This window comes from Petaurus breviceps, unplaced genomic scaffold (genome assembly GCF_028583685.1).
Source record: "Petaurus breviceps papuanus isolate PSGF00001 unplaced genomic scaffold, PetGlider_PUasm1.0 90849, whole genome shotgun sequence".
Lineage (NCBI taxonomy): Eukaryota > Metazoa > Chordata > Mammalia > Diprotodontia > Petauridae > Petaurus > Petaurus breviceps.
In genome coordinates, this window is record NW_027187361.1 from 13209587 (window position 1) to 13231301 (window position 21715).

A 21715-nucleotide genomic window follows, 5' to 3' on the forward strand; every position below is an offset into this window, starting at 1 on the left:
CAAAGAGAGTTGCTATCTACATTTCAGAAAATATGGGTTCTAGGGGAAGAGCCAAGATGGTAGAGTAAAAGCAGGGACTTGCTTGAGATCTTCCCCAACCCCTCCAAATACCTATAAAAATGACTTTAAACAAATTCTAGGGCACCAAATGACAGAGAAAAACAGATTTCGAGTTCAAGACATCCTGGAAGATCAACAAGAAAGGTCTACTACACCATTCTAAGAGAAGAGCCAGAGCAGTGTGGACCACACTGGCAGAAATGGGACCAGAGCAGGCATCAGAGGACTGAATCACCGGCAGCTGTGGTGGTTTCCAGACTTCTGATGTCACAAACATCAAAGAAAGCTTAGAAGGTGAGTAGGAAGCATATATCAGATCTTGGTGAGAGAGGAATGCAGTCAAAACCCATTCAAAGGGAAGTGCAGTGGCAATTTCTGAAGCTCTTGGCCCACAGATACTAGGGGGATCAAGTGACTGATCATAGGGGGATTGCAGGGATCTCTTTGATGGTTCTGAGGCAGAATTTGCTTGCTTTATGCATGCTTGGATCTGGGTCCTAGTCCTGGATGGAAGTCCTGCTGTGAGGAGGAGCACTACCATGGCACAGCTTTTGGCAGTGGTGGAGAGGAAATCCTCCTCACAGCTGCAAGGCAGAAAAGAGTGCTTGTGGTCACTCATAGACCACAGCACAGAACAGAATAGGAGTAAAAACCTCTCCTTTACATCATACCACCTTGGAAGAACTGAAAACTTACAGGTCCCTAGAACTATCCCTGACAAGACCTGCACAAAACCTCTGAAACTAGGGGTACACCTTCCACACTGAGAACAGAGTCCAACCTTAACAAAGAGTTAAAAATTCAAGTCATTGGCTGGGAAAAAGAGCAAATAGCAGAAAAAATCAGAATATAGAATCTTACTTTGGTGACAAAGACAATAAAAACATACAACCGAAAGACAACAAAATCAAAGCTCCTACATCTGAAGTCTCCAAGAAAAATATGAATAGGTCACAGGCGATGAAAGAGCTCAAAAAGGATTTTGAAACCCAAGAAAGAAAAGTAGAAGAAAAATGGGGAAGAGAAATGAAAAATGAGTCAACACCTTGCTAAAGGAGACAAAAAAAAATGTTGAAGAAGTTAACACCTTCAAAAATAGACTAAATCAAATGGCAAAAGAGGTCCAAAAACTCAATGAGGAGAAGAATGCCTTAAAAAGAAGAATTGGTCAAATAGAAGAGGAGATCCAAAAGTTCACTAAAAAAAGAATTCCTTAAAAATTAGAATGGAACAAATGATAGCTAATGACTTTATGAGAAAACAGTAAATTATAAAACAAAACCAAAGGAATTTTAAAAATAGAAGACAATGTGAAATATCTTATTGGAAAAACAACTTACCTGGAAAATAGATCCATGAGAGATAACTTAAAAATTATTGGGCTACCTGAAAGCCATCATCAAAAAATTATCTTTCAAGAAATCTTCAATGAAAACTGCCCTGATATTCTAGAAAAAAAAAAGTAAAATAGAAGTTGAAAGAATCCACCAATCACCTTCTGAAAGACATCCCAAAAGGAAAGCACCTAGGAATATTCCAGAGTTCCCAGGTCAAGGAGAAGATATTATAAGCATCCAGAAAGTAACAATTCAAGTGTTGTGGAGCCACAGTTAGGATAACACAAGATTGAGCAGCTTCTACATTAAGGGATCAGAGGACTTGTAATATGATATTCCAAAGGTCAAAGGAACTAGGATTAAAACCAAGAATCACCTACCCAGAAAAACTGAGTATAATAGTTCAGGGGTGGACATTCCATGAAATGGAGGCATTTCAAGCATTCTAATTGAAAAGACCAGAACTAAATAAAAAATTTGACTTTCAAATGCAAGACTCAAGAGAAGCATGAAAAAGTAAACAGGAAAGAGAAATCAAAAGGGACTTATTAAAGTGGAACTGTTTATATTTCTTTATGGAAAGATGATCTCTGTAACTCATGAGATCTTTCTCATTATTAGGGCAGTTGGAGGGATTCTATCTATCTGTCTATCTACACAAACACACACATATATACACACATTTATATATACATATATGTATGTACATATATATGTATATACATACATATGCACATATATATGTATGTGCATATATAGAGAGACAGACAGACATACAGACAGAGACAGACAGAGGGCACAGAGTGACTTGAGTATGAAAGAATGATATCTAAAAATTAAGGGGTGAGAGAGGAATGTACTGGAAGAAGGAGAAAGAGAGAGGTAGAATGGGATAAATTATCTCACATAGAGGAGTCTTTTACAAGTAAAAGTCAAGCTTTTACAGTTGAGGGAAAGGGGGGGTAAGAGGGAATGAGTGAACCTTACTCTTGTCAGATTTGACTTAAGGAGGGAAAGAAATACATACTCAATTGGGTATGGAGATCTATCTTAACCTACAAGAAATTAGGGTGGAAGGGGATAAGAGACAGGGTAATGACAGAAGGGAGAGCAGATTGGGGGAGGGGTAATCAGAAGCAAACACTTTTGAGGAAGGGCAGGGTCAAAGGAGAGAATAGTATAAATGGGCAGTGGAATAGGATGGAGGGAGATATAGTTAGTCTTTCACAACACGACTATTATGGAAGGATTTTTCATGACTATGTATATATAACCTATATCAAATTGCTTGCCTTCTTAATCAGGATGTGTGGGGAGAAAAGAGGGGAAAGAATTTAAAAATCAAAGTTTTAAAAACAAATGTTAAAAATTGCCTTTACATGCAACTGAGAAATAAGATACAGAGACAACTGGACATCGAAATCTATCTTGCCCTCTAGGAAAATAGAAGGAAATAATGGTAATAGCAGTTTGAAGATCTTCCCTGGCCCTTAATAAGCCTAAGGGAATTTGAAGATTTTTCCTGCTTTGAAAATAACTCTGTCCCTTAATAGGTTGAATGTAATCACATTGAGCTTGTGATTGGAGGAGTTTGCTGAAGGGTGGAGCAGAGTCCACAGGAAAATGTGAGTCAGAGCTAGCTAGATGGGCAGGAGGAGAGAATGCTTCCCAGGGAGACAGATTTTGTGAGTAAATATTGATCTTATGTTGGTGTTTGTGGGAAGGTTAAAGGATGGTGTGGCTCTCTGTGCTGTTATTGCTTATTAACTTCTTTGCTACTATGATCAAATTGGATTACTGGTGTTGGGATTTGGTTTTCTGGTATCTGGATTAATGTTTTGCCTCTGTCTTCTATATAGAGATTCTGTTATGTTATGCAATTGAGCACCATGCAAGTATATTTGTAGTGATCATGGGTGCTACATATCTTGCATTAGCACTACAAAGGGGAAGGGGAGAAGAGAAGGGGGGCAATAGAAGGGAGGGCAGTGTGGGAGAAAGGGTAATCAGAATGCATGCTATCTTGTGGTGGGGTGAGGGGATAGATGGGGAGAAGATTTGAAACTCAATACCTTGTCAAAGTGAATGTTGAAAACTAAAAGTAAATTAATTAATAAAGTCTTAAAAAAGAACATATAGGTTCTTCTCCTTTTTCTCTAATCATCTTTGGAAATAAACTTCTCAGTGGTATTGCTAACTCTTTAGGCATAATTCCAGATTGCTCTCCAAAATTGTTGGGTCAGTTCACAATTCCACCAACAATGAATTAATGTCCCAATTTTTCTCCATCCCCTCCAACATTTTTCACTTTCTCCTTCAATCATTTTAGCCAATCTGATAGGTGTAAAATGATATCTCAAGGTTGTTTTAATTCACATTTCTCTAATTAATAATGATTTAGAGCATTTTATAGGAACATAAATTGTTTTGATTTCTTCATCATAAAATTGCACGTTCCAGCCTTCTGACCATTTATCAATTCTTAACAGACTTGATCAAGTTCTTCATATATTCAAGATATGAGACCTTTATCTAAGGCCCCATCTGTAATTTTTCCTCCATTTTCTGCTTTCCTTATGATCTTGACTGCATTTGTTTTATTTGTATAAAATATTTTTAATTTAATGTAATCAAAATTATTCATTTTACACCTGATTCTTATCTCTCTCTTGTTTGTTCATAAATTGTTTTCCTATCCATAATTCTGAGAAATAATATGTTCCATGTTCTTCCATTTTTCTTATAATATCTCTCTTTTTGTATCTGGATCATATATCCATTTTGACTTTATCTTGGCAAATACTGTAAGATATTAGCTGTTACCCAATTTCTGCCATACTGCTTTACAGTTTTCCCAATTTTTTTCTTTTTACCAAATAATGAATTCTTATCCCCAAATCTAAAGTCTTTATACTTGTCAAATACACAGGTTACTATATTTATTTGCTGCTGTAAATTATACATCTACTCTGTTCCAGTGGTCTATTTTTCTATTTCTTAGCCTATACTAGATAGTTTTGAAAATTACTGCCTTATATTTTAAGATCTTGTACTGCTAAATCTCCTTCCTCTACATTTTCCCCTTAGTTCCTTTGATATTTTTTACTTATGCTCTTCTAAATAAATTTGTTAAAATTTTTTGTCTAATTTGGTCATTTATTTTGTAATCTAATTGGGATGCAATTGACTATATAAATTAGTTTAGGTAAAACTGTCATTTATTAGATTGTTCCTGTCTACCAATGAACAGTTAATATTTCTCCAATTATTTAAATTTGATTTTATTTACATACTTTTTTTACTTTTGTTTCTATAACTCCAAATTCCCCTTTAGCTCTAAATTTCTAGCTTTACATATTGCTAGATACATGACCAAGTGGTTCCCATGATGCAGAGAGAAAGCACCAAATTCTGAGTGAATATCCTGACTTCAAATGATGGCTTTCTAATTTGCTACTTGTGTAACCCTTGAGGAACTCAATTCCTATCCCTTGTTCTCAGTTTCCTCATCTTTAAAATGATAGGGTTGGAGGAGATAACCTATAAGATACTTTTCAGTTCTAGATCTATGATTCTTAGAATGAGGTCTGAATAAGAGATCTCTAAAAAGTACCTTTCAGTTATAATCCCTATGACATCTGTAACAATCTAGTATATTCATCTGGACCTTGGCTTCATCACCTCTAAAATGGATCTAGTTTTCTTTTCTTTTTTTTTTGCCTTTTTGGAGGGCAACTGGGGTTGAGTAACTTTCCCAAAGTTACACAGGTAGGTTTTTTTGTGTGTTAAGTGTCTGAGGCCGGATCTGAACCCAGGTTCTCCTGACTCCAGGGCCGGCACTTTACTCACTGCACCACCTAGCCGCCCCCACTAGTTATATTTTCTAAGGTGAACTCTGAAGAGTGATTCTAAATATTTTTTCAAATAAAAATTATAAATGCAATATTAATTAGCTTTCAATTTATGACCCTAGATACCAGTCATTTGTATTGTTTCACTTCTCATGCTACACCAAGTGTTTAAATGGAATTCCAGCATGGGCTAATTTTCCATCTATATAATCTGTAGAAGCATAAGAAAGAAGGATTGTAGAAAAACTTTCCTAAAGGAAACAGATTCATACATATGTACAAGTTGAGGATAGATATAGTGTAATTGGATAAATGGTATAGAAGAAGTTTTTTTTTTTTTTTTAAGATATACTGAACTGAGAGTTAGTAGAAGTGATTTTACTTTCACTGTTGTTATTAAATTACCCTTTGGCTAAGTGATAGGGAATCTCAAAGTAATAGAAAATGCATATGCCCATTCCTATATGTGTATATACATACCATGTGTGTCCATCCATATGTATACATATGTAACTAAACCCCCTACCTTTCTTTTTTTTTTTTTTTAAAGCTATAAGGGTTAAGTAACTTGCTCAAGGTTACACGGCCAGTTATTTCTGGGTGTGGTGCTAAGCATCTGAGCCCGGACTTGATCCAGGTCATCCCAACACTGGAGCCGGTGCTCTTACTCACTGAGCCACCTGGCCGCCCCTAAGCAATTGGGGTTAAGTAACTTGCTCAAGGTTACGCGGCCAGGTGTTTCTGGGTGGGTGCTAAGTGTCTGAGCCCGGGATTCGATCTCCAGGTCTTCTCAACACTAGAGCCGGTGCTCTTACTCGCTGTGCTACCTGGCCGCCCCCTACATCCCCCTACCTTTCAAGAAGAACCAGTTAATTGTGTTCCTATCATGGAAGCATGGTGGCTGCCAACACAGGTTCTTAGATCTGCTTTTCTAAAGGAAAGCAACTCAAAATGGGTTAACCATTTTGCTTTAATCAAACATATGTCATTTATCTACTTCAGGGGAAAAAGGTACAAGAAAACAGAGAAACAGATGAAGCAGACAGGCTTCCAACTGTCTAACCATTGCATCCCTACATAGTCATAGTTACCAGAGAGGGAAGCACCAATATCTGACTTTTCAGAGCTGGGGGCCTCGATGGCTGCCCAGAGTCTCGTCTGGCCAAATCACACAACATTTCTCAAAGTGAGCCCCAAAACAAAGCCTCGCTTCAGAGTTTATATAGCCATCTCCTGGCTCAGAGAATGTAACAACCCTCTTGACCCACTGCCCAATCACAAAGTATCTTATGAAAAACAAGCCTCCCCCCACAGGCTCCAGGTACACTTAAGCCTCAAAGGGCCTAGGGGCAGGGAAGATCTTAAATTCACATTCCCATAACAACTGGGTGAAGTACATATGTAGCTGTAATCTCTTAATTGCCATATGTATAGTTATAACTATATCTTATATGTATAGGTATTTATAGGTGTTATAAACTAGATATGTATATAGGTGCATACATACACACACACCAACATTACACATAGTGATGATCATTTTTATTGGCAACCCAGTAGTGTAATTGTATCAGTGTACTTTACCATCATTCAATCTGGAATAAAATTTAAATTGTGTATAAGATTTTCAGTTTATTTTTCACTATGGAAAAGTTTAGTTGTTTTTTTTTTTTTTAATGGTAGTATGGGAGAAGACAAGGAAGGAAAGCATGTATCAGAAAAAAAGGCAAGGCGATTTCTTTTCAAGAGGATATAGATGAATACTAAAACAATCACTTCAACATAGGTTTGTTTTTTTTTTACCTGCTAGCACTAGATCACAAAGCTGCTACTTGGAAATCCTGAACAGAAGAAATTGTCACTTATAGGTTTAAAAATAGTTAGCCATCATACTTGAATATAAGAAAATGATGGAAAGATTAAAGTTTTTCTAAGACCATGGATATGCAAAGGGACTGATTCTGCTTGCTCAAGATACAAAGAGAAGTTTTAATTAATATTTTTTTCAAATTTGATCTGATCAGATTCACTCATTGAATCAGTTGTATAAGTAAACTAAATCTGTTTTTTTAATTCTTTTGTTTACATCTCTGTGAATATCCTAAGGTTTGACTAGAAGCTTGTATAACAACTGTAATGGTTACTCTGGTACTTTTTAGAGGACCTCTTTCTGTTAGAGTTCAGATATTGGGATTTTGATAAGCAAAAAAAAGACAACTTCTGATTAAATCTCATTGACGGGAACTGCTCCAAGATGAATTGCCTGTCTCTTTGCCTGTAAAAGTGAGATGGTAGACTTGCTGGGAAAAGCAGGACAGCTAAGAATAAAACTAACTCCTGCAAGAGGAGGGGTAGATGAGAGGAGAGGTACCTGCACATAAAGCCACAGTAGGACCATAATGAATTATAAAGAGATCCTGACCTATACGAGAGGCACTTGAGATTAGATCCAGTCCATGTGATGTAAGAGATGGAACACAAGTAATACAAGAATGTGTAACCCTTTTGATGTCAACATAGAGCATCTATTCACTATCTATTGCTCGAGGCAGATATATAATCTGTTCACTCTGCTTTTTCTCTCTGTCACCCACTTAAAAAAAGTACAATATACAAAAATGACTGTTTGATCACCAGTAAGCTGACCTTTAAATAGAAAGTTTACTTTCAACTTCGGTGTTTCTTAGCAGATAAGACCTTCTCAAGCTTCCTTAATAGTGTAATTACTTACTCTCTTCTGAGAAGGTAAGGGCAAGTTGCAAGGGAGAGGGCAGTTCTGCATAAATTGGTACTTTGTGTGACTCTGCAAGACTCAGCAAGTAGAAAGGTGGTGAACAATAAGATACACAAGTCAACAACTCCAATGTCTGTGACGTTTGTTTTTGTAATGTGGCTTCATTATAAGTAATACAGATACTACAAGTTGCAGGCAACCAGCTGGAATTTACAAATAATTACAAATACAGTTGAAATTTTTTTATTATAAGTTGTTTTAAATTATATGTAGGAAGTCACCTATATCATGTATCTTGTGCAAAGGTACTTCTGAATAAAAGAGATTACCTCTCCAACTTGTTTTCATCTGTGCCTGAAATTTTCACCAATAATGGCACTATTTATTTTAATGCCTTTAATTACTTTAATATCATCATGACATGAAATCAACATTGGGTTCTCCAAGATTATACTAGGGAAATGCAAGCACTTGTTCTTGTCAAGTTAGAATGCCTTCAAGGATGAGTGTACTGCTAGATTTGGTTACTCTCATCTTTGGATGAGCCTAAGAATGGAATGGCTTGAATCAGACTTATTGGTCACCAGATGACCAACATTTTGGTTACAACAATGCATAAAATGTGGAGAGATTGAAATGAATGAATGGAAGAATGAAAAACCCTTATATATAAGTATAATCTTAGTACTTTGCTAAGACTTGAGGGCAAAAATACAAAAGTAAGTAACTCCCACCTTGAAAGAGCTAACATTCTACAGGGTAGAGAACAGATCTATGGGAACACTGTCCAGGAAAGGGTATTTTGGTCAGGGAAGTTTACTAATAAATATTGGTGTTTTGAAGTATTCCTTATGCAATCAATTATCACAGTTTTACTAAATTGAATTAGTTTTAAGGTTACCTATATATATTAAATACATATGCTTAAAAATATAACTGACAGCTGAAATTTAAAGAATTTTGTCCAGCTTTTTTTGAAATGCATATTTCAACATTTGCTAATCAATTGTTTATTTATTTTTTACCCCTTATAATAATATTTTTTAGTTCAGCAATCCTTCCAAATGCTAAAACTGATTTGTACACTTTGACAATGTGAAAGAAAATGTAGAGAAAGTCATAGTTCAGTGACTAGCTTGCTCACAAACTCTAAGCTACAAGTAGGAATGGACCCTCATAGAGGACTATGAGAAATTTTGAAACCCCATGGTTCTTATCACACTGCCAGAGTTGTTGAGCAAGTGATTTTACCTATAAAATATTTGTAATAATTTAATTATTATTTATATAGTTTGCAAATTACAAAATATAATTAAAATATAGATGAGCATTTTAGTCCAAATAATTTTAAATTTTACTTGTCAGTAAAAAAAAGTCCTCCTAAGAGGCATTGTTGTGGCTTGTTCATACATTTAACAATTTGTAGCACCAACACAATATTCACAGTGCCAACCGTCACTATAAATACACCTACATAGTGCTTGATCACAAGATACAGCAGACTCTTCACAGAAAAGACAGAAGCAAAACATTTATTCAGACACCAGAAAACCAAATCCCCAAATCAGTAAGCTAATTCCATCATAGTAGCAAAGAAGTTAATAGACCACAACAGCACAGAGAGCCATAACATCCTTTAGCCTTCCCACAAACCAACATTCACACACAAGCCTAGCTGTCTCCCTTGGATACATCCTCTCCTCCCAACCAACTAGCTGTTCTGGCTCCCAGCTTCCTGTGGGCTCCGTTCCACCCATCAGCAAACTTCTCCCACCACAGACTCCATGTGATTACATTCAGCCTATTAGGAGGAAGAGTATGTTTTCAAAGTAGAGAAGGTCTTCAAATTCCCTTAGGCTTATTAAGGGGCAGGGAAGATCTTCAAATTGCCATTGTCATTACATAGTCACACTATTCCTGTCTTTGAGATACAGTAATATTAACAACAGGAAATTTTAGATGATTTATTATGTAGTTGGTTTTTTTTTAAGAAATCATAGGACAGTAAAAATCTGCATAGTAATATATGAATAACTTTTCTTTGATATTTTATTCATTTTTCCAAAATAAACTTCACAACCTAAATTTTGTCCTTTTTTTGGCATGGGCAGAGGGTGGTTCTGAAGCCAAACCAAAAGCAAATCTTTGGAAAAACTTTTTAAACACTCTCTCCTTCCCCTTAGGAACTTTATATTTATGTTTGAGATGAAGCAAATATATAGGGTTGGATTGGTCATTTCAGTATATCATGAGTAATATGGTGTAATATCAGTGTGCTTTTAAAATAAATGTCATGACTTGAGTGAACATGGACAGTTCATACTTTCAGCAAGTTAAGACAGTAAACACATTCACAAAGCTTCCTTTTGCTTACACTTCAATGTTAAAAGAAATTGTTGGATACAGTACCTGCCCTGGAGTCAAGAAGACCTTGAGATCAAATCTGATCTCAGATACTTGACACATACCAGCTGTGTGATCCTGAGCAAATCACTTAAACCCAATTGCCTCACCAAAAGCAAATAGATAGATAGATAGATAGATAGATAGATAGATAGATAGATAGATAGATAGATAGATAGATAGATAGATAGATTGATAATAGATGATAGATAATAGATAGATTGATAGTAGATGATAGATAGGCAGACAGACAGACAGACAGATAGATAGATAGATAGATAGATAGATAGATAGATAGATAGATAAAAGCACATTGTTAGTTTACGTGAAGTCTTACAATTCAATGTGTTACCATATGCAGTGACTGAGTTCTGACTCCTGGTGTGCCAATTCTGTTCACTACTTGGCTCCCCACCTTCATCTATCATAGACCAACCTAAACCCTATCTACACACAAAGCCTTCCTGCATGGTACAGGATGAATTCTATCCCTGGGCAAACGAGCTTTATTACAGTTACACATTAAGCTTACTAAATCTTAATTGCTCTGACCTCAATATATTAATGGAAAGAGCACTGAACTTGGAGTCACAGAACCTGATTTTGAAGCCTGCTTTTGCCACTTAACTTGCCTAATCTCCGGGAATCACTTGACCCCTCCAGATCTCAGTTTCCTTATTTGTAAAATGAACTAAATTCTAAATGTAATTGAAATTGTAAAATGTAAAATGGTTCTTCTTATAATGGTTCAGCATTTCATGTAATGGATCACTCAAAGTCTGTGGGCTCAAATTAAAAATCCCTTCAATAATAAACCCCAGGAACCTGAGGAAATGGCAAACATAAAGCCATAAAAACCAATCTAGGAAAGTCAAAGCCACTGACAACAACATTAAAAACAGTTGGCAAGGAAATTTCCTGGGGGCCCAGGAAATTCTCTGCCAAAGTACAAAGAATGTTTTTATATTCTCCTTGGCCCAAGGGGACAACAAGTGCCCAAAGCATTCCACCTGGGGACGAAGTTATTTCAAGTGACAACAAGTCTGTTCCATAGCTTCTTAGTGTACCATAGCCTTGGTTGGTGTAGTGGCAATGGAAGGGTTAACTTTAGCCTCCCCAGTTCCATTATTGTCCTAAACCATAATAGTCTTTTTCCTAGTTCTGAGCCTATGATCTATATCCCTAAAAATCAGGTGCCCCTGATTCCCTGAGAAAAATGTTTATTTCTTGCCCTTTACTCTACCTCTTCCATGATTGGGTTACTATTTTGTGCCTTAATTTCCCCATGACTGTTTCTGTTAATCTTGTCTAAGGAAAGTTTTTCCAAATTTCAGTGGTTCCCTATTACCTTCTAGATACAAAACTAACTCCTCAATTTGATGTTTAAAATATTTTACAACCTGACTGCAACTTACCTTTCCTGACATTGCAAATTACTCTCCATTATGATCTCTGTGTTCCAGCCAAACTGACCTAAGTGTTATTCCTGGAACTGAGGATTTCACTTCCATTCTCCACACCTTTGCACAGGCTTGTAATGCCAAGCAAAGGCAACTTCCCAAGGTTCAAAATACCAGCATAGCTGCTCTCCATTTTATTCAGTGACAAATTAAGAACAGGGAAAATCAAAATATAGCATAATTCAAAATACAGCATTCACCAAGTGTAATTCAATAATTCCCAAGTACTACTCCACCCCAGGACATTATAATTCATTTAGTCAATCCCAATGACCCTCTTCTAAGTACTACTCCACCCCTAGGCAGTACATTCATTTAGTCAATCACAATGCACAAAAAAAGTCAAAAGTTCCCCACCCTTGGATCACAACTAAATAGGCCATCTACCCCAGAGTTACAACAAGCTTCAGCACAGCATTTAATACCCAAAGAGAGGTCTTTTCTTCACCTTGACCCTAGGCAAGTTCTCAGCAATCTTTGTTCCTGGGGAGACAAAGCTTAGTAAGGCCACAAGATACATTGCCAGTGTCCTCATTAATTCATTCTCGGTCTGCAGAACAGTCCTAGGACCCCTGAAAACATTAGCAAAACCCTCTTCCAAGATTTCTGCAAATATACAACAAGAAAATCCTTCTTCAGGGCTTCTGAACCAACAGCAAGGTTCCAGGACTTCTGCAACAGCAGGACTGTCTTTCACCAGTGGATGAATCTGGCAAAACAACATCAAAACAGACAAAGTACCAGCATAACAGCCATGTCTCCTCAGTCCTTGGCAGCTCTGGATGGCAGCTTTCAAAAGCCCTGGGCAGTTCAAATTGGCCTTCAGCAATCCTCTCCATCTCTCTGCCTGCATGATACTGCTTCCAAAAAATTCTTCTGCCTCTCTCTCTGCTTGTGTCTCTCTAAATTCATGTCACCAGCTCCTCCCAGTTCAGCCTTCTCTTTTCACATCAACAAGTCCATCCCACAATTGGGATTCACAAGCTCTGGGTTTTAACACAATCAGTCCGAAAACCAAGCCAATACAGGGGGATCTTTAAATTCCACTACTATTACAAGGCCCCATGCCTACAATGTGCTCCCTCATCTCCCTCTTTAGGTTTCTTAGAATCCTTAGCTACCTTCCTGATTTGTGTCATTGTCAGTGGTCCTAACTTATGTCTTGTCTCTGGACTTCAATGACTCTGGAGAAGATAGTGAGGTTGATGACTTTGTACAGCTCTGCCTCACTTAAGTCCAATTCCCTTGCAAGTCAAGACATCATTCTCCTGATGTCATTAGTCATCTTTAAGAATGAAGGATGAACAAAAACAACCTTCATGATTCAAATTAGATGACCCTCTTGGAAGAAGGCTTTTTTTTTCAAATCTTTCTACTTGTTAGTTTTTTCTCTCTCCTCAAATTGTCATGTTTATTTATATGTTTACATGTTTGCAATGGGAATGGGAATTTGAAGCTCTTCCCTTCCCTTTGATAGGCTTAAGTGAATTTTAGGACCTTCCCTGATTTGAAAATATGCTCTGTCTCCTAATAGACTGAATGTTGTCCAATGGAGCCTGTGGTGGGGGGCTTATTTTTCAGGAATGCCCACACCTTGTTACTTTGTAATTGAGCAGTGGGTCAGGAAGGTTGTGAAGTTCTCTGACCCAGGAGAAGGCTATATAGACCCTGATGTGAGGTTTTGTTTTGGGGCTCACTTTGAGAAGAGTTGTGTGATTTGGTCAGAGGAGACTCTGGTCAGCTGTTGAGCCCCCTGGCTTTGAAAACCCAGAGGTTGGTGCTTCTCTCTCTGTTAACTGACTAGGTATGGATGTAATGATCAGACAGCTAGGAGGCCTGTCTGTTGATCTGTTTCTCTGTCTGTATTTTTTGTCTGCTTGTAACCTCTGTTTGTATTCTCTGAAGTTCGGGGTGCTGACTTTTCCCCCTGAACTAGGTAATTGACATATGTTTGATTAAAGCAGGATTGTTAACCCATTTTGAGCTGCTTTCCTTTAGAAAACCAGATCAAAGAACCTGTGCTAGCAGCCATCCTAGGTATGCTAGGGTGCTTACTATTAACAATATTTTATCGTTCCAAGAGAATATAAGTTCCTTAAGGACAGAGATGATTTTGTATTTGTATCCTAAGCACATAACACAATGAGTGTCTTGCACATATTAGATGCTTAATATCTACTATGACTTGAAAAACTGCCTGAATGAATGAATGTACTGAGACATCTGCTACCAGATCTCTTCATTATAAAATGCCTCCTATTCCTGCTTGGATTAGTCCTTCTTGACATTTGACTCAATTTGAACCTATTACTAATAGTATTCACATGCTTTCCTCTCTGGAGACTGAACTTGCAGTGTTCATCTTAACATCAGAATTTAGTCCCACATGCCTGAGACCCTTGACCTTGAGCAAAAACTACATTATCTGTAGTCACTCTTGATCATCTCCTATTACTGTTCTTAGCACTTTCCCAGACTTTTCCAACATGAAGGCTGCCTTGCCCTCTACTCTAGTTATAATCTCTACTTCGTCCATACACAAGAATCAGATTTCAGCCCTGTACCGATCTTAAACTTTGATGCACACATTTGTCCTTGTCTTGCTCTGTTCTCCAATAGTTTGTTGTTGTTTAGTTATTTCAGTCATTTCCAGATCATCATGACCCCTTTTGGGGTTTTCTTGGCAAAAATACTGGGATGGTTTGCCATTTCTTTTCCCAGTTCATTTCACAGATGAGGAACTAGGCAAATTGGCTTAAGTGACTTGCTCAGGGTCACACAGCTAATAAGTGACTAAGGCCAGATTTGAACTCAAGTCTTCCTGACTCTAGGCCCAACACTCTATGTTCCCCCCACTAGTATACCCATGTATACCTCACCTCAACACCTTTCCACAAAATGTTTATTATTATCTTTCCTTATTAGAATGGAATCTTTTTGAAAGAAATGACTGACTTGCTTTTTTTGCTTCCCTAGCACTAGGCACAGTGCCTGGCACATAGCAAACAATAAAAGCTCCCTCCCTCTCTCCTTTCTTATCCAGATATTCAGACATTTGGCCTTTTCTGTGATTGTCTATTCCATGATTGTTAAATCCAAAAAGTTTCACAGTCCTGATGGCCTCTCTTTACTGGGAAAATTCTTAAGTAAACAAATGAAGAATTAGTTGTCATAATTGAAGTGTCAACCAGAGACTAATCCATGAATTGACTGATTGTTTCTTTGATAATAATTTAATATTAATTTAAATAAGGGCCAGGGCCTTTACTAATCAACCAGAAGAAGAGCCTGGACCTTTGTTCTCTGAGTAACTCAGAGAATACCTCTTCCTATGTCAACAACCCCAGATGGGGCTGATTTAAGAGAATTCTTTCTTCATTCAAGGATGAGACCCTTAATCTGAGACACTATCTTTTTTTAAGCAATTGGGGTTAAGTAACTTGCTCAAGGTTACATGGCCAATTATTGTGTGTGGGTGCCAAGTACCTGAGGCCGGAAGTGATCCTGGATCTCCTGAAGCTGGGCCTGGCACGCTTACTCATTGTGCCACCCGGCCACCCCTCCTGAGACACTATCTTAAGTAACAGAACTTTCTTCTTTATCATTATCATGCTATAAAATAGTATATGTCTACAAGAAAAGAAAAAGTTCCATTATTTAAGAGTATCTCAGGTTAAGGGTCTCATCCTTGAAAGAAGAAAGAATGGTCTTAAATCAGCCCCATCTGGGGTTGTTGACATAGGAAAAGGTATTCTCTGAGTTTACTCAGAGAGCAAATAGGCTGTTGGGTCCAGCCTCTTCTTCTGGTTTATTAGTTCAGGCCCTGGCCCTTATTTAAATTGATATTAAATTATTATCACCTTCTATCTAGGACAGTAAACAACACTATTCTCAGCAATTTGCCCCTATAATTAAGAGAAATGTTTTAATTAGTTCATTATCAGGTTTCCTTTTACCTATTTCAGATTACTAGCCAAACATGCTATCAAGATCAAAGATTTTTAAAAATCCCATGAATGCAGAAATATTTTTGTATCTCTTTTTGTGATACCATTAATAGAAATACATTAGTTATCCATAGATTAATGAATTGTTGAATAAACTATGGTGAATGAATGCAATGGGTTTTACTATACTATAATGCATGTTAAATATGAACAATTCAAAGAATCATGGTAATACTTAGTATGAACTAATGATGATACAGGAAAACCAATATATAATTATGTAGACTGAAAAAAAAAGCAACAAAAGAAATTGAATTCCAAGTATTTGTAATGATCAAGCTCGTCTCCAAAGAAAAAGTTAAAGAATGCAGAAATGTATCTATCTCCTTTCTGTTAAGAAGTGGAGGACTATGGGTGTGCATATGTGTGTGTTTGTGTATATAAGCATATATGTGTGGACATATATGCATATAGATACACATATATACATATACATACATATGTGTGCATACTAAGATGTCAGAGCTCTCTTATTCAGTTGATGTGATGGTTAATTATATTGAACTTTTTTTCTTTATTCTTTGTTACAAAGGATAGAAGGCAGAGGATAAGAAGGAATATATTCAGGAATTAATGTGATATGAAAATAAAATTTTATAGCAATATAAATGAAAATAAAACAAATATCACATATATTTCTTTCCATCAGAAAAACATCTGAGAATAACTAAAGTCATCTTTAAATTTATAAAAGTAATATTTGCATATGAAAATTCAATTGATGCATTCAAGGTTTTAAGGTCTAACTTCTGAATTTTTTTCTTAGCTTTTTGACAGATGTATTCCACTCTTTATTTTTTAAACATCTTTCAAATATCCATAAAGTTAAATGCAAACAAACAGATTGAACTTCAATAGCATAGATACACAGTTCTGATATGTTAGGAACTAAATCAAGGGATTTGTTCCTAATTAGTGGAAACTTGGCTTTAGAGGAAAAATATTTTTAAAAAAATAATTATATTTAAAGAGGCAGAAAATTACAGCTTGTTAAGAAGAAATGATTCCATCAGATTTGGTACCTGAGAACTGGTGTTCTCTTAAATAAAGCACATCCTTTCCACAGATAAATCAGATAGTCTATTCCATGTGGTAAAAACAAAAAAAGTTTTAAGAGAGATGATAAAAATTGATGTGGGTTATTTGTTAGAATGTCATAATATTATCACAATCATTATGAGAAGACTCACATTACAATACTGTATAGGAGTAGGGATCATAGTAACATTGGCATCCTCAGTATACTAAGTAGGCCAATTTAGCTAGAATGTCAGGAGAAAATGAAGGAGACCTTCAGCATCCTGCAGGGAAAGGGGGAACATCTGTAATGAACTCATAGGAGATATCAATAAGAATGAAGCAGGATGTGCATCCATGGAGTCATTGTGATCAGCATCATTGGAGGCAATATACAAATTGATGAGGTCATATTGGAATCTGAGTATTTGATTACAGGATCATACAATGTCAGAACTGAAAGGGACTTCAGTGATCATCTAACCCCATCCTTTTACATAGGAGGATATCATGGCTCAGAGAGATTAGACAACTTGCCCAAAGATAGATAGGGAGTAGCTAGTAGGGACAGAGCTGAAGCCCAGGTCTTTTGACTTCAGATCTTGTTCTCTTTCTTCTGTAACACACCCCATTGACTTATATCACATGCTCGTATACTATCCTACCATCCTGTATACCTTTTCCTTACTGTCTAGGGTCATTCCCTCACCTAGTTTTTCAATAATTCTTTATGGAACTGTCAAAAAATGAGACTAAATAACTTTTCAGAAACCTTGTTTTCCAAAACACGAGAAAAAAGAACAATCAAACTTCAAATATTAATTTATTGGAATCTATGAGAAATTGAAAAACCCCAGTATGATCAGTGCAATTTGCTCTGAGATAATATCAGGGGAAACCACTTTGAGCCCTCTTTTTGCACAGAGAATTTAGCAGGGGCACCTACTAAAGCACAATCACTCAATGAAGACACCTAAGGCACACATTGATTTTCCAATTTCTATCCCTTAACACTTTAATTAATTTTTCATCTGGAGAACTGTGTGAAGTTGCTATGATACATTTGACAGAGCTCCAGATGAAGTAAGTACCCACATGGTTGCAAACCAATTAGCAAAAATCGAATAGTAAACAAGGTTGGAGCTCATCTTTCATTTTGCAAGGGGCGGAGAATAAGAACGGCGACATGACAAAAAGATGAAAAATCTTTAGCAAGCCAGACAATTAGGAAAACAAAATAAATCCATAGAAGAGAAACACCCAGTTTCTATTTCCCTTTCTCCTTCCCTCTTCCCTTCTTTACTCCTTCCCTCTCTTCCTCTTTTCTTTCCTTCTCTCCTTCCTTCCTTTTCCTTCTTTCTTTCTTTCCTTCTTTACAGCTTCCTTCTTTCTGTGTCCTTCCTTCCTTGCTTTCTTCTTTCCTTCCTTTCTCCCTTCTTTTCTTCTCTGTCTCTCTCTCCCTCCCCCTTCTTTTCTTCTAAAAAACAATCAAGCAGTTAATGACATGATTAGTGGGAGGGAATAATTTTTGTTAGGAGTCAATAGAACTGGGTTCTAGTTTTTGTCTGCCACTGACTTAACTATGATACCTTCAAGTATAGCAGAGTATGGGGAAAGAGCGCTGGGTTTAAATACAGAGAATTGAGGTTTGAATTTTGACTCCCCTACTTAGTACCTGTGGGACTCTAGACAGTCATTTCACTTTTATGGGCCTTAGTTCTGCCTCCTGAAAATGAACGTATTAATTTAGAGCTAGAAGTCGACTTTGACACCATCTAGTACAATTCCCCCCTTTTACCAATGAGAAAGAGATAAAGTGACTTTCTCATATATCACACATCTAGTTAAGGATCAGAGATAGGATCTGAATGAAGGTCTTCTGATTCTAAGTTTAACATGTTATCTACTATACCATGCTGCCTCTCCAAGATCTATGATGCTATTGGATCTAACCCCCATCTGAATACTGATCCCTTCTAAAATATCTTCAACCAAAAGTCATTCAGTCTATACTTGAAGAACTACATCGTTGGGGAACTCATTACCTTTCAAAATAGCCCTTTACACTTTTGAAGACTTTTAATTGTTAGGAAAATTTTCCCCATACAACTCATATCACAGATAGCTTCTTGGCATAGAAGGATCATGGTATAGTTTTCTCATTCTATTGGATGATGTTTCTCACTCAGGAAACATGAGAAAACTGATAAATGGTGGTCTGACCCACCCACCTCCATGCCTGTGGACCGCAGGGCTATAAGATCAACTTCCCACTTGAAAGGATGAAATTTCCAGCACTACAGAGGAAAATGTTACTGAGATAAAAAAAAAGCAAAACAAATTCTAGGATAAGCAATGAAATATGTATATAAATTTTGAGATTCAATTTCAATTCAATGAATCTGGAGAAATAAAATGTAAGGTTTCCTCTGGTTTCAAGTCCATCCTTATCAAGTCCTACATAGACCTAATGATCTCTACTAATTGAAGACAGGATGAAGATAAATAAGGGAGAGTTTCTTTTTAATCTCTCCAATGTCTAATCCCCCCTTGTAGCACCAAGCACTTCAAGACAGACCATTAGTTTCTTAGACAAGTAGATAGCAATTCTCATCTTATAACAAATCAGGGAAATAACTTTGGGTTCTTCCTTTTCTCCTCAGTTGCCACTATTCTCATTCTGTGGACTTTTTCCTCTTGGATTAAAAGGTAGTGTGAAGTTAGAACTCTAGGCCTGCCTTATTTTGCTGTGCTTCTAGAGAATTTGATATTATTCCAAAGTCCTGTAGGTAGATGCAGTACTGCTAACATGGGAAAAAAAACTATGTAGAAATGTTTTACTTTGTTTTTTGCTTTTTGGAGGGCATTTGGGGTTGTGACTTGCCCAAGGCCACATGGCTAGTTTTTCCCAAATAGCCAACCTGAAATGTTTTACTTTGAAAAGAGAATGTTGTTTCTGGATACTTAGCTCACTGCATCCAGTGCTTTGCACCATGGTTAGAATGCAGTAAGCACTTAATAAATGCTTATTGACTGAATAATTAGTCACAGTTATGGAAAGCAACTGAGCTTCAGTAGTTTTTCTTGGAATGTTACAATCACAACTCACTGTTCTGCTAACCAGGCCTTCATCAATCACTTTTTGTAATTTCCTTTCCCAGCACTATGTTACCACTAATTTGTCTTTCAACTGTGATAAGATTGTCAAACCAGTTGTAATAGTACAAATTGGTCAGTCAGTCAGTCATTTAGAATCTATCAAGCACTTACTATGTGCCAGATACTATGCTACATGCTGGGGGTACAAAGAAAGACAAAAACAAGAAAAATAATAGGCACTACTCTCTAAGATCTCACAGTCTAAGGAAAGACAACATATAAAGAATTATGTACAAATAAGATATACCTTGAACAAGCCTGAAAATGGAGATTACAAAGTTAATCCTACATGAGGACCACAGTGATGATTAAGTCCAGCCCCCTTATTTTGTTAATGGGAAAATGGAATCCAAAAAGAAAACTGAGGCTAAATTAAGTTTCTAAAGTCACACAAATTATGCTAAAAAAGGATCATGTAGGGTGGAGCCAAGATGGAAGCATAGAAGCAGGAAAACTCTGTGAGCTCCCCCCATAACCACCTCAAATACCTGTAAAATATGATTCTAAAAAAATTTTAGAGCTGCAGAACCCACAAAGTGTCAGAGAGAAACAAATCTCCATCTGAAGGTGGCCTGGTAGGCAAACAGGAAAGGACCATTGAAGCATGCTGGGAGCTGAGCCAGCAGTTTTAGCCCCAGGGCAGCCCCAACAAGCAGTAGCTGGAGTGGACTTTGGGAGAGTGGATCACAGCAGTTGGGTGGTTTCCAGAAATATCAACCCATAAATGCCAAAGACAAATTAAAATGTCACTGTAGAACTCTGTTGGAACTGGGGGGGGGGGGGGAAGGATGGAGAGCAGTCTGGCCTCTGCCCCCAGAATGAGAAGCAGCAGAGGCATGGCAGCCATGCAGCCACTTACACATGGCTGCTTCAGAGCTCCCAGCCTGAAGATCATAGGGGGGCCAAGCAACCATTCAGAGGGTAATTGCTCTTGCTTTAATCTGCCTGGATCTGGATCTTGGTCTTGGGTGGTGGTCCTGAGGTGTGTGACCAGTGAACCAGAGTGTGTGGGAGCTGTAGAAATGACACTGTTCTAAAAGCTCCAGCAGCTGCAAAAACCCCAGTGATTTGGAACAAAGGTTTCCCTTTTGGAAGCAGAGTTCTACTGTGGCAAACAGGTCAAAAGTCAAGTAATTGAGTGGCACCATGAGCAAGCAAAGGAAGCAAAGCAAGCACAGCAATTCAACTATAGATTCCTTTTTGGGGACAAAAAGGATCAAAGCATGGAATGGGAGGAAGACAATGAAGTGAGAACTCCTGCACCAAAAGCTTCCAAGAAAAACATGAATTGGTTATAGGACATGGAGAAGCTCAAGAAAGATTTTGAAAATCAAATAAGAGAAGTGGAGGAAAAATTGGGAAGAGAAATGAGAATGATGCAAGAAAATCATGAAAAGAGAGTCAACAATATGACTTAAAAAATAACACCTTATAAAATAGATTAACTCAAATGGCAAAAGAGATCCAAAAAGTCAATGAGGAAAAGAATGCCTTCAAAAGCTGACTTTGCCAATGGAAAAAGAATTTCAAAAGCTTAAGAAAGAGAATAATTCCTTCAGAATTATATTGGAGCAAATGGAACCTAATGACTTTATGAGAAATAAAGATACTATTAAATAGATCCAAACAAATGAAAAAGTAGAAGGAAATGTGAAATGTCTCATTGGAAAAACCACTGACCTGGAAA